At 42.5% G+C, this 13,836-nt stretch overlaps 1 protein-coding gene and 1 pseudogene across 5 annotated transcripts in view; one reads left to right on the forward strand and one right to left on the reverse strand.

Annotated features, from left to right (window-relative positions):
- LOC134205695 (lachesin-like) overlaps positions 1-13,836 on the reverse strand; it is a 678,152-nt gene that overhangs the window by 186,349 nt on the left and 477,967 nt on the right. The gene's annotated exons all lie outside the window — the stretch shown is intronic.
- Positions 7,163-8,997, forward strand: LOC134218513 (scoloptoxin SSD14-like; annotated as a pseudogene).

The raw sequence follows: 13,836 nt of genomic DNA on the forward strand, positions 1-13,836 counted from the left end.
CTAGAAGTTACGTATTGTTAATGGAGGATTGATTTGTTTGATTTGGATTGATTTGATTGATTATTGATCGTGATTATGATTGACTGAGAGGATGGAGAGTTTCATCAGACAGGGCTGGTAAACAGATGGACTAGTCATCACACGTCGAAGACGAAGGACATGATAGGAAGAGGCCCAAGAGAGGACAACGTATACTCCACGCGAGTTTGCATTGGTGGTGACGAAATCGAGGTGGTAGAAGAATTTGTGTTCTTGACCTCATTGGTAACTGCCGAAAATGATACCAGCAGAGAAATTCGGTGACGTAGTGGCTTGAAATCGTACGTACTTTGGACTCCGCAAGCCGCCTGATCGAATAGAGTTCACCGCCGTACCAAACTGACAATATACAAAACGCTCATTAGACCGGTAGTCCTCACGGACACGACGACCTGATGCTCGTGGAGGACCAACGCGCATTTGGAGTTTTCGAAAGGAAAGTGCTGTGTACCATCTATGGGTAGGCAGATGGCGAACGGATCGTGGAGGAAGCGAATGAACCACGAGTTGCTATGAGCTGCTGGGAGAGCTGGAAAATGGTTCTCAGACAACGATCCGACGGGCACAAGAAGGTGAGGTGCGCAGCGGCATGGTGGATCGATCAGGTTGAAGATGACTTGCGGACCCTTTGTAGACTGGGGAGGACGTAGCCGCAGGACTGAGCCGAATGGAGAAGACTTTAACACCGCCCAGGCCACTTCGGACCTCAGTCTTAATAAATAAAATAAATAATAAATGGCTCGGAGGGTCGAAGCCTCCTCAAGAGCCGAAGTTCAAGAGGCTGAAGCCTCCTCGGAAGCCCTTCAAGAGGCCGGAGCCTTCTCAGAGGCTGGAAGCCCTCCTCTTCAAGAGGCTCGGAAGCCTCCTTCAAGAGGCTCGGAAGCCCCTTTCAAGAGGCCCGGAAGCCCCTTCAAGAGGCTGGAAGCCTCCTCAAGAGGCTCGGAAGCCCTTCAAGAGGCCTCGGCTGCCTTCAAGAGGCCTGAATCCTCCTTTCAAGAGGCCTGAAGCCTTTCCAATAGTAAAAATTTCTGTCAGGAAGCTCGATGTCTCTTCTTTCTTCTTTTTCAACAATGTAGGCTCTCCTCGAGACTTCCGTAAAGATAACCTTCAAATTTATTACCAAAATGCAGGCGGCATAAATTCCAATGTCCTGATTACCACCTGGCCACTTCGGCCAATGTTATGACGTGATCGTTAAGGAAACCTGGCCTGATAGTCGCACACCTCTAATCAAGTATTCTGATTCCGGTTACGAAGTACACGCTGCGATCGTAGTTCACGAAACAGCAGAAAGTCTTCCGGTGGTGGTGTTTTAATCGCAGTAAGATGGTTTGAAGATAGAGTCATCGAAAATTCTGAATGGGAACGCTTGAGCAGATCTGGGTGACCATCGTCCCGCAAGATTGCCTCTCATATTTGCGCTGCTTACATTATCCTGACAGAACTAGAGATATACATCGATACCATTGCCTCAAGCGACGAAGTTATTGTTCTAGGAGATTTCAATACCTGGTGTCTCATGGAAACCATCTCACAATGGGTTTCTTATCCTGACGGCGAACATTCCACATTCCATTCCGGGGCATTAGTTAATCGACAGACAGCGCGGCGACGCTAGTTCGTTAATCACGTCGTAAACGAAAATCTACGCAGTTTGGACCCATGTTTTGGTGAGCCAGAGACGTCGCTCCATGCATCAACATGACCCCTGCTCCTTTGGTCAAAATCGTCCGCATCATCCACCTTTAGTTGTCTCTTTTCCGGAGAACTTGAAAACGATTTCGACGATTTTCCTGACCGTAGCGTACGACTACGAAAGCCGACCACGAAAGTATCGTTGAAGTGTTGGAAGTATACGAGTTCGATATTCTCCAACGAAATCGAGAATGCTGCTCTTACTTTTTCGCACGTCTTGGCCTACGTAATCGAAAGGCATCGTTCCTGAAAAGATCAACAATAGAGTTTCTCATCCCTCCGCAGCAAGGCTTAGAAAATGAACCACCAAAAGAGCTGCTTAGGAAATACACGAAACATCGTACACTTCATAAATCCTACATGTGACATTGAACTACGATTATAAGCGACTAGTCGTTTATGCTACTCGCAATACCTAAGAAACGTGCAATCGAAGCTTAAACCCATCCGAAGACTTTTGAATTTTGTGAACAAACAACGGAAAGAATTGGTCTTCTTCGATAATGACGTTACATGGTGAGACCGCTTCAACTCCTGCGACATTTGTCGTCTTTTTCGTTGAAGTTCTCGGACGTTTTCATCGATGAGCAGCTGTCCGACGCCGAAGTTACTCTCGCAGCGAATAACGTCCCACTGTTCGGCCAAGCACTGAGCAATATCGACATCGACGCCGAAATGATCTCGACTGCAGCTTCACGACTCAAGCTTTCATTTAACCCTGGGTCCGATGGTGTTCCCTCTGCATTCCTGAAGAAACACATTTTTAGTTTGCTAACACTCTGCTTGCTCTGTTTAGGCTATCTATCTCCAATGGTCACTTTCCTTCATGCTGGAAGACTGCTAACATGTTTCCTGTTCACAAAAGGGAAATAGACGAGTCATGGATAACTACAGAGGAATAACGTCTCTGAGCTCCATTCTGAGCTGTTCGAACTTGAAATCATGGAACCTCTGCTTCTCACTGCAAACATTATTTGTCCGAAGACCAACATGGGTTTACGATCGGCCGCTCCACAACTTATAACTTGTTGTGCCTCACTCATATAATACGGAATGCATGAATGCAGGGCGCAAACGGACGTAATATATACTCGACTTATCCGCCGCCTTCGACAAGCTGAACCACTTATCGCTATAGCAAACTCCAAGGGCTTTGGAATATGTGGTCTTTCAGAATGGCTCCGTACATACATGACTGGATGCCGGCTGTCGGTCTCCGTCGGCGAATGCATATCTGACGATTTCGGCTCTCGGGAATACCACAAGGAAGCCACCTAGGACCGCTGATTTTCTATACTTCAATGACGTGAACTTCAATTAAATGTCCAAGGTTTCATAGCTGACGATTTGAAGATGTTCCTCCGGACCAACTCGATAAACGATTGTCGCTTCTGTAGAATCAATCTACATATTATTTTCTGGTTCCATCAACCGAATGGTGGTCAACCCGATAAATGCTCTGTGATTACGTTCTCCCGAAAAAGAACCAATTAATTTCGATTATAAACTACTTGACTCACGATCGAGCGGAGGACTCAGGTGAAAGATTTGGGGTTATCCGACTCCCAACTCACGTACAAGCTGCAACACATCATATGTCGTGGACAACCCAACAAACAACGACAAGCTCAAATAAGCATTTAAGTCGAATTATTGTTTATTTGTAATCTTCATATGAATAAAATGGATGCTGAATAATCTGCCAGAAGATTTCATCTCAGCATTTGATCCAACTTATTCGACTTGGCCTATTTATTTGACCACCTTATTTGAGGTCGAACTAACGTTTTAGTTTTTTATCGATTTCAACATTGGGGAAGTTCATCAATGTGCTGAATTAATGATTTTCAGAATACTCTGTTAGACTATGATGTGATGCTCTAAGAAGGTGGTGGAAATGAGTTTGAATAGTAGATTAATAAGCAAGCATTAGACATCCTTCTTAACCGTTGTCCTTCTTAACCATTGGATTTCACCTTTACCGGATCTATAGCACAGTGGGAGAAAACATGATAATAGTTTATGCTTTTTTTCCGTTTGAAAGAAATCGTGATGGCTTGAATTCGATGATATTTGGATAGGAAAATAATAATTTATTTTAATACATTTCTGATTCATTCACGCTCAGGCTTTTTATATTCGTGGAGCAAATGTATAATTGTTTCGTGATACATAATTAATTCCTGATCTAGGATAAAGCTGTTGGAGATTATAACGAACAAAATTGCGTAATGAAGAAAATTCAGTTGTTGTAAAGTTGAAAAGGAAACGAAAACAAACAAATTCATAAAAAAAATCGACCATATTGTACTGTCTGTTACAGATTTCATATACTAGTTGTTTTTATATGTAAATTAATGTCGATATGTAGTTATTTACTCTGCCGCATGTGTGGTATTGATGGCAGAATAATATCGCAACCGGTTATTCAGAGTATCCGAGAAAGGTCGAACATAAATTCATTTAATTTTCATAAACCCATCTTGGAGACGAATTTTATTTTATCGTTTTGACATTATTTTCTTTATATTTTTCCCAGTGTTGAATGGTTGACTGGCTGAACAATGGTTGAAATAAAATCTTGTACAGTTATTAATAAACTGTAGTTTGAATGATTGACTTGTTGATTAAGAGTCCAATTATGATTCATATTCAGCCATACGATTATTTATGTTTTGCATTGAGTAAGCCATAACTTCAAAATCAAGGATGGCGTGGATGGCAACGTTACCGGCGGATGATCAAATGTCACAGTTCGAGACCATTTAGGAAAAATTTTGAAATGATTATATGAAAATAGCAATTGCAATACGTTTAATGGGGATCTTGACTCGTTACTCTCAATGCGTTATTATTTTCGAAGAATTTACATGTATGAATTAGCTAAGTAAAATGCTTTATTAAAGGTTTAACGAATCAGTAATAAAGTTGTTTTTCAAAATGAGATGTTGTAGCTGTATGAACTTCTCCAAAATGTGTGAACAAAGCCTGAACAGAAGTTGCGATAAGAAATAGTACAGACATAATTCAACACAGTGCTGAACTGAATCATCACACTGATGTTAGTTAAACTAGTGAATGTTTGTTGGGAAGGCTTCCAGAGCGTTAGTATTTATCTTTCGCTCTGCAAAGGACTTTTCCGATATTTATTGTCTGAAGTCCTTGTACTCCTCGCTGGTACGTTCTATATTGGAATACGGCTCCGCAGTTTGGAACCGAACTATAACAACGGTTCCGACAGAATCGAATCGGTAACGCCGATTTACGCTTCGCACTACGTAAACTCCATGGAGGATCCACAACGCCTTCCAAGCTAGTGAATCGGATGTCAGTTGATAAATTTGGAACCGCTTAGACACCGTAGGGAGACAACCTGAGCTCTTCTTATTGCTGACATCTTGCAAGGCCGAATTGACTGTAGCTCTATCCTGAATCAAATTAGCATCAACGTCCGTCCCAGAGCACTACGAATCAGCGCAATGCTAAGAATGCCTTTCAGCCGAACTAACTAGCATGCATGGTGCTATCAGCGGGTTGAGAGAAACTGCAATCGTGTCTCAGTTTGTTTGACTTAATATTCCCGACAGACGCTGCGCCGCCGTTTCTACTCAGTTCTTTCAGCACAGTAGACTACGTAAAGACTGATATGTTTTTGTAAATGTTTTACTTTAGTTTTGTTTTATATTGCCCAAATATTTTTTTTTATCACGCCATCATTGGGACAAATTAGTCTGTTGATGTAGCAACAATAAAAAAAATGGCTCTACATTCCAACTGAACATATCCTGCTTTTCAACTTAGTATTCTATTAGCATATCCTTACTTATTAATTGAAAGCTATTCTATGCCCCCCATTGCATGAGTATGTATCTTTTGTGGCAAGTACAATGGATACACTATGCTCAGAGTGTCTAGAATGTTTCCAACTCGAGAACATCCTTGACTGGACCGAGAATCGAACTCGCCATCTCCGGATTGGCTATCCTACGCTTTGCTCGCCAGGCGTCTGGAGGAAGCTCGATGCATGAACCTAATTTGAATTACGAAGCTTCAAAGAAAATAAAAATTTTAGAAAAGTCTATGGAGATCCATATTTCGATAGTTTCAGGTCATTTTTCATATATCAAGATTTACAGCAAAAAAAAATAGATACCTCATATAAAAAGTTCGAATGGTTACCTCTCAAGAAAAAGGTTGATAACCGCTGTTTTATATCAATCAAGTTCATATCATGTTTTGTTATTTTGTTCATGGCTTCTGCCCAAGATAAGAAGATTGTTTTACCATGTTTTATTGTCAATTTCATATTTTCTTATGGAAATTTAAAATCTTTCCAGAGGATTTTATTTTAGTCGCCACTTATAACCTTCGGGAATGAGTTGAGCGCAAAACGTCGCCTTGCTGGGGATCAACTGGCGTACGCTGCTGTGCATCAACGTTGGATGGGAAACAAACCACTTTACTTCCAGTTCACTGGCACTGTTTCATCTGCCTTGCACTTGACCGATGCGATGTAGCGACGATGCAGCATAGAACGGAGTCAAGATAAGTCACGCCTCCGGCGATGTTACCATACATGCAACGATTATGACGTAGTTTGTCCCTATCGGGTCTGGTTTCAAACGTTGTAACTCCGCATGCACACGGTCAAGCATGTTTGTCAAACAATGACTCCGCCCCAGTAAATTAGACCAGTGGATGGAACATTTGACCGTGTACAAAACTGTTTGCCGAACCAAGTTGATGAGGTTGGTTAGTCAATCGACTCTACACCCTCTACACGGTTAAATGTTGCATCAGCGTGCTTGTTTTACTGGGGCGAGGTCAACGTTTGTCACACATGCTCGAATAATTGATATGGATAACCTGAAAATTGATAAAATGAATGATTATTCACGCAATGCCATGTGCGTTGTGTATCTAACGGTAGATCAAACAACCCAAATTTGAGTTGTTCTTGATCTGCATCTCTTTCTGTTCCATCCTTTGACAAAACAGAGAAAAACCACCCAACGATAGAGTTCGATGAAAAAGTATAGCTCAAATTATGTTAAACCATTAATCTATTAGGTGGAAACAACTATATTTAGGTACTTTTCCACGGATCAAACGAACTACTCAAACTGAGGCCATCTAATCAAAATTGCTTCCCACCAACGGTCGAAATTAGGAAATGAACTAATTTGAGTTGTTTGAACTTCATTTTGGTTGTCTGATCTAACCGCACTATATCGGCGTCACGACTGCGATTACACGCAGCGCAGATGCCAAGCAATCGTCACCTGGGGCGGTTGTTTGCGTCTCTGCTTCTGGTCAGTCAATGTTTACACTGTCATTTAGTGTACGAATTCAGATTCCAAAGTGCAAACAGTAGAAGATGATCCGTATCTGTGAAGGAGAGTGTATTTCCATTGTCATTCGGAGAAAAATGGTATGCGTAAAGTTCGTTATTTTAATGTTAATTAATTATCTGTTTGCTGTTTTCAGCTCCAGCCGTACAGTGATTGCTATATTAGTTGCGAGGAGCGGGTATTACTTTTATGTCAAAGATGAGAAGCGAGAACTCGCGAAACTCGATCGGGTTTGGAGCGTTCCAATGCCTCGAATGTGCCTCGGTGGGTGCGAACATTCTACGGCAAGGCGGATCGGTAGCAGATGTGGCCATAGTAATGATGTGTGTGAAGAAGTGGCTTGCCCGGAGAGCTGGTATTGGAGGTGGATTTCACTGACTATCACTACCCCGTACTCGGGCAAGGTTGAGTCTTCGACGCACGGAAATCGCTGCACACGCGGCGTCACAAGACATGTTCAGATCAAAGAATGGAACGGCGATGGGTTTGGCTATCGCGACTCCCGGAGCACTTAAAGGTTACTGGGTACTGCATCAACGATAGGAAAGCTACCCTGAGGTGTTAGTGGAGCCTTCTGATTGAGCTCTGCTACAGTGGGCACAGTCTGATCCGTATATGGCGCAAGCTTGCAGGAAAGGCGTGATAAAATTTCAACACACATCGCTGCGAGAGATTTTGTCGATCCAAGACCGGAGATGTGTGGAAATTAGGCGACCGCCAGAAGACCCCATTTCCGAAACTCTAAAATTGTAGCAGATGAAGGAGCTGATTCATTGTATTCCCTAAAGGATCTCTTCTGCGAAAGTTATATCAGATCTAAAAGAATTTGGAAGATTATTCAGAGAACGACTTTTATGATTATGAGTAATTATTCAACAGAATTTGTGTGGAATAGCAAATACTAAATGATCTTCTGATTGAGACCCGTTGGCTTTCGCCAGTGTCTCAAAGCTAAATGATGAAACCACAGTCTACAGTGCAGACTCCCAGGAGGGGGACTATACTCATAATGCTAAACGTACTTAATGGATTCGAAGATCTCACCCGATGACCCAATACTTGGCAGCGTGTGTTGTGAGACTTTAAACACGCATCGGAGTTCGTACCGATAGATCTCCATTCTGGGCATCGATAAATCATACAAATCTTACCAGCAAACACTACGCTGACTACATAAGAGATAAAATTAAAGATGATCAGACATACAGTTACGACTTCTACGGTGCAGATTTTACAACGCGGAAGATCGTGGGACGGCTCACGTTTCAATTCTTGGACCGAATGGAGATGCCATAGGTGTGACAGCACCATCAACGATTTGTAAGTCATTTCGTTTCTCTTTCCTGTTCCGCATAAAACAATTTCCAATTTTCCAGCTTCGGTGCCCATTACGATCCCCTCAAACAGGAATCATCTTCAACGGAGATGGATGACTCTCGACGCCCGGTGTCATAAACATTTTCGGTGTACCGCATCACCGGCGAACTACATTGCACCCGGCAAGCGACACTCATCGTCCATGTCACCAACAATAGTGATTGATCGGAAAGGGACGTCCGGCTGATTGGGGAGGCGCCGGAACACGAATCACAACGGCCACTCTCCAGGTGGTCTCAGGAAAATAATCTTCGGACAAAGTCTAGAGGAGGCGATGGGGGCTTTAGGGTACCACCAACTGGCAAGATGCTGGTGGAATACGAAGGATCAGTGGATCCACGGGTAATTGATTATCAGCTGAGGCCATAAGATGAAGAAAGTTAAACGAGTGGGGACAATGACGGCAATAGCGGAAGATGACGATCGAGTGACAGCAGCGTTTGACCCCAGAAGACCGGGAAGTGCGGAGGTTGTTGAGTTTTAGGTGGATGTGAAATAAAAATTACGACAACGTAGCAGAAAATGATTTAATTTTCATAATGATAAAGCTACGGTTGAAATTCTGATCACAATCAAATCCAACCAAGTCAAACTTAAGATTAAATCCAAACCATTTTAAAACATCAAAATAAGCTTCAAAGAACCAAATCCAAGCCGAGCCAAAAGAAATAATCCAAATTATCAACCCAAACAAAACCAATCAAACGCAGAAAATCAAACAAATCAAAATCCAAACAACCAAACCAATCAAACAACCAAACCAACCAACCAACAACAACCAAACAACCAACCAATCCACAATCCAATCCAAACCAACCAAACCAATCAAACCAACCAAACCAACCAAACCAACCAAACCAACCAACCAACCAACCAAACCAAACCAACCAACCAATCCAAACCAACCAAACCAATCCAAACCAACCAAACCAACCAAATCCAACCAACCAACCAACCAACCAATCAACCAACAATCCAACCAATCCAACCAATCCAAACCAACCAACCAATCAAACCAATCCAAACCAATCCAAACCAAACAACAAACCAACAAACCAACCAACAATCAACAATCCAAACCAATCCAAACCAACCAAATCCAACCAAACCAACCAAACCAATACCAAACCAATCCAAACCAACCAACCAATCCAAATCCAAATCCAAACCAAACCAATCCAAACCAACCAAACCAACCAAACCAACCAAACCAAACCAATCCAAACCAATCCAAACCAATCCAAACCAACCAAACCAATCCAAACCAATCCAAACCAATCCAAACCAATCCAACCAATCCAAATCCAACCAAATCCAACCAACCAACCAATCCAACCAATCAACCAACCAAACCAATCCAAACCAATCCAACCAATCCAAACCAACCAAACCAATCCAAACCAACCAAACCAATCCAACCAACCAACCAACAAACCAACCAAACCAATCAACCAATCAACCAACCAAACCAACCAACCAATCCAAACCAATCCAAACCAATCCACAAACCCAACCAACAAATCCAACCAACCAACCAAACCAATCCAAACCAACCAAACCAACCAAACAATCCAAACCAATCCAAACCAATCAAACCAATCCAAATCCAATCCAAACCAATCCAACCAACCAAACCAATCCAAACCAACCAAACCAAACCAAACCAATCCAACCAATCCAAACCAAAACCAAACCAATCCAAACCAATCCAAACCAATCCAACCAAACCAATCCAAACCAATCCAAATCCAAACCAAATCCAAACCAAATCCAAACCAATCCAACCAATCCAAACCAATCCAAACCAATCCAAACCAATCCAAACCAATCCAAACCAATCCAAACCAACCAAACCAATCCAAACCAACCAACCAACCAAACCAACCAAACCAACCAAACCAATCCAAACCAACCAAACCAACCAAACCAATCCAAACCAATCCAAACCAAACCAAACCAACCAACCAATCCAACCAATCCAACCAACCAAACCAACCAAACCAATCCAACCAACCAAACCAATCCACCAACCAAACCAAACCAAACAATCCAAACCAATCCAACACAATCCAACAATCAAACCAACAAACCAACAAACACCAATCCAACAACCAACCAAACCAATCCAAACCAATCCAAACCAATCCAAACCAATCCAAACCAACCAAACCAAACCAAACCAACCAAACCAAACCAAACCAATCCAAACCAATCCAAACCAACCAATCCAAACCAACCAAACCAACCAAACCAACCAAACCAATCCAAACCAATCCAAACCAACCCAAACCAATCCAAACCAAACCAATCCAAACCAATCCAAACCAATCCAAACCAACCAAACCAATCCAAACCAATCCAAACCAATCCAAACCAACCAAACCAACCAAACCAATCCAAACCAACCAACCAACCAAACCAATCCAACCAATCCAAACCAATCCAAACCAACCAACCAATCCAAACCAACCAAACCAACCAAACCAACCAAACCAACCAAACCAACCAAACCAATCCAAACCAACCAAACCAACCAACCAACCAAACCAACCAAATCCAACCAAACCAATCCAACCAACCAAACCAACCAAACCAATCCAAACCAATCCAAACCAACCAAACCAACCAAACCAACCAAACCAACCAAACCAATCCAAACCAAATCCAAACCAACCAAACCAATCCAAACCAATCCAAACCAATCCAACCAATCCAACCAACCAACCAATCCAAACCAACCAAACCAACCAAACCAATCCAAACCAATCCAAACCAACCAAACCAAACCAAACCAACCAAACCAACCAAACCAACCAAACCAATCCAAACCAACCAACCAATCCAAACCAACCAACCAACCAACCAACCAACCAACCAAACCAATCCAAACCAATCCAAACCAACCAAACCAACCAACCAACCAAACCAACCAACCAATCCAACCAACCAAACCAATCCAACCAACCAACCAACCAACCAACCAACCAATCCAAACCAACAACCAAACCAATCAACCAATCAACCAACAAACCAATCAACCAAACCAACCAACCAATCCAAACCAAACCAATCCAAACCAATCCAACCAACCAACCAACCAATCCAACCAAACCAATCCAAACCAACCAAACCAATCCAAACCAATCCAAACCAATCCAAACCAACCAAACCAACCAAACCAATCCCAACCAATCCAAACCAACCAAACCAATCCAAACCAATCCAAACCAACCAAACCAACCAAACCAACCAAACCAACCAAACCAACCAAACCAATCCAAACCAATCCAAACCAATCCCAACCAACCAAACCAATCCAAACCAACCAAACCAATCCAAACCAATCCAACCAATCCAAACCAACCAACCAACCAAACCAATCCAAACCAATCCAAACCAACCAAACCAATCCAACCAATCCAAACCAATCCAACCAACCAACCAACCAAACCAACCAAACCAACCAAACCAACCAAACCAACCAAACCAATCCAAACCAACCAAACCAATCCAACCAATCCAAACCAATCCAAACCAACCAAACAACCAAACCAACCAAACCAATCCAACCAACCAAACCAACCAACCAATCCAAATCCAACCAATCCAAACAACAACCAATCCAAACCAATCCAAACCAATCCAAACCAACCAAATCCAACCAAACCAACCAAACCAACCAAACCAATCCAAACCAATCCAAACCAATCCAAACCAACCAAACCAACCAAACCAATCCAAACCAATCCAAACCAACCAAACCAACCAAACCAACCAAACCAACCAAACCAACCAAACCAACCAAACCAATCCAACCAAACCAACCAACCAAACCAATCCAAACCAACCAAACCAACCAAACCAATCCAACCAACCAAACCAACCAACCAACCAAACCAACCAACCAACCAAACCAACCAAACCAACCAAACCAACCAAACCAATCCAAACCAATCCAACCAATCCAAACCAACCAAACCAACCAAACCAACCAAACCAACCAAACCAATCCAAACCAATCCAAACCAACCAAACCAATCCAAACCAACCAAACCAATCCAACCAACCAATCCAAACCAATCCAACCAACCAATAACCAACAACCACAACCAACCAAATCCAACCAACCAAACCAATCCAAATCCAAACCAAACCAACCAAACCAAACCAAATCCAACCAAACCAATCCAAACCAATCCCAATCCAAACCAAACCAATCCAAACCAACCAAACCAACCAAACCAACCAAACCAACCAAACCAATCCAAACCAACCAAACCAACCAAACCAACCAAACCAACCAAACCAACCAAACCAACCAACCAATCCAAACCAACCAAACCAACCAAACCAATCCAACCAACCAAACCAACCAAACCAACCAAACCAACCAACCAACACAACCAATCCAAACCAATCCAAACCAACCAAACCAACCAAACCAACCAAACCAATCCAAACCAATCCAACCAATCCAAACCAACCAAACCAATCCAACCAATCCAACCAATCCAACCAACCCAATCCAAACCAATCCAACCAATCCAAACCAACCAAACCAACCAACCAATCCAACCAACCAATCCAACCAATCCAACCAACCAACCAACCAACCAATCCAAACCAACCAAATCCAACACCAATCCAACCAATCCAACCAACCAAATCAACCAAACCAATCCAAACCAATCCAACCAAACCAACCAAACCAATCCAAACCAATCCAAACCAATCCAAACCAACCAAACCAATCCAAACCAATCCAAACCAACCAAACCAATCCAAACCAATCCAAACCAATCCAAACCAATCCAAACCAATCCAAACCAACCAAACAACCAAACCAACCAAACCAATCCAAACCAACCAAACCAACCAAACCAATCCAAACCAACCAACCAACCAAACCAACCAAACCAACCAAACCAACCAAACCAATCCAAACCAACCAAACCAATCCAAACCAACCAAACCAACCAAACCAACCAAACCAACCAACCAACCAAACCAATCCAAACCAATCCAACCAACCAAACCAATCCAAACCAACCAAACCAAACCAACCAACCAACAACCAACCAACCAACCAACCAACAACCAACCAACCAACCAACAACCAAACCAATCCAAACCAATCCAACCAATCCAACCAATCCAACCACCAAACCAATCCAACCAACCAAACCAACCAACCAATCCAAACCAACCAACCAACCAACCAATCCAAACAATCCAAACCAAACCAATCCAAACCAATCCAAACCAATCCAAACCAATCCAAACCAACCAAACCAACCAAACCAACCAAACCAACCAAACCAAACCAATCCAACCCCAATCCAATCCAACCAACCAAACCAACCAAACCAACCAA

The sequence above is a fragment of the Armigeres subalbatus genome, chromosome 1 (genome assembly GCF_024139115.2).
Source record: "Armigeres subalbatus isolate Guangzhou_Male chromosome 1, GZ_Asu_2, whole genome shotgun sequence".
Lineage (NCBI taxonomy): Eukaryota > Metazoa > Arthropoda > Insecta > Diptera > Culicidae > Armigeres > Armigeres subalbatus.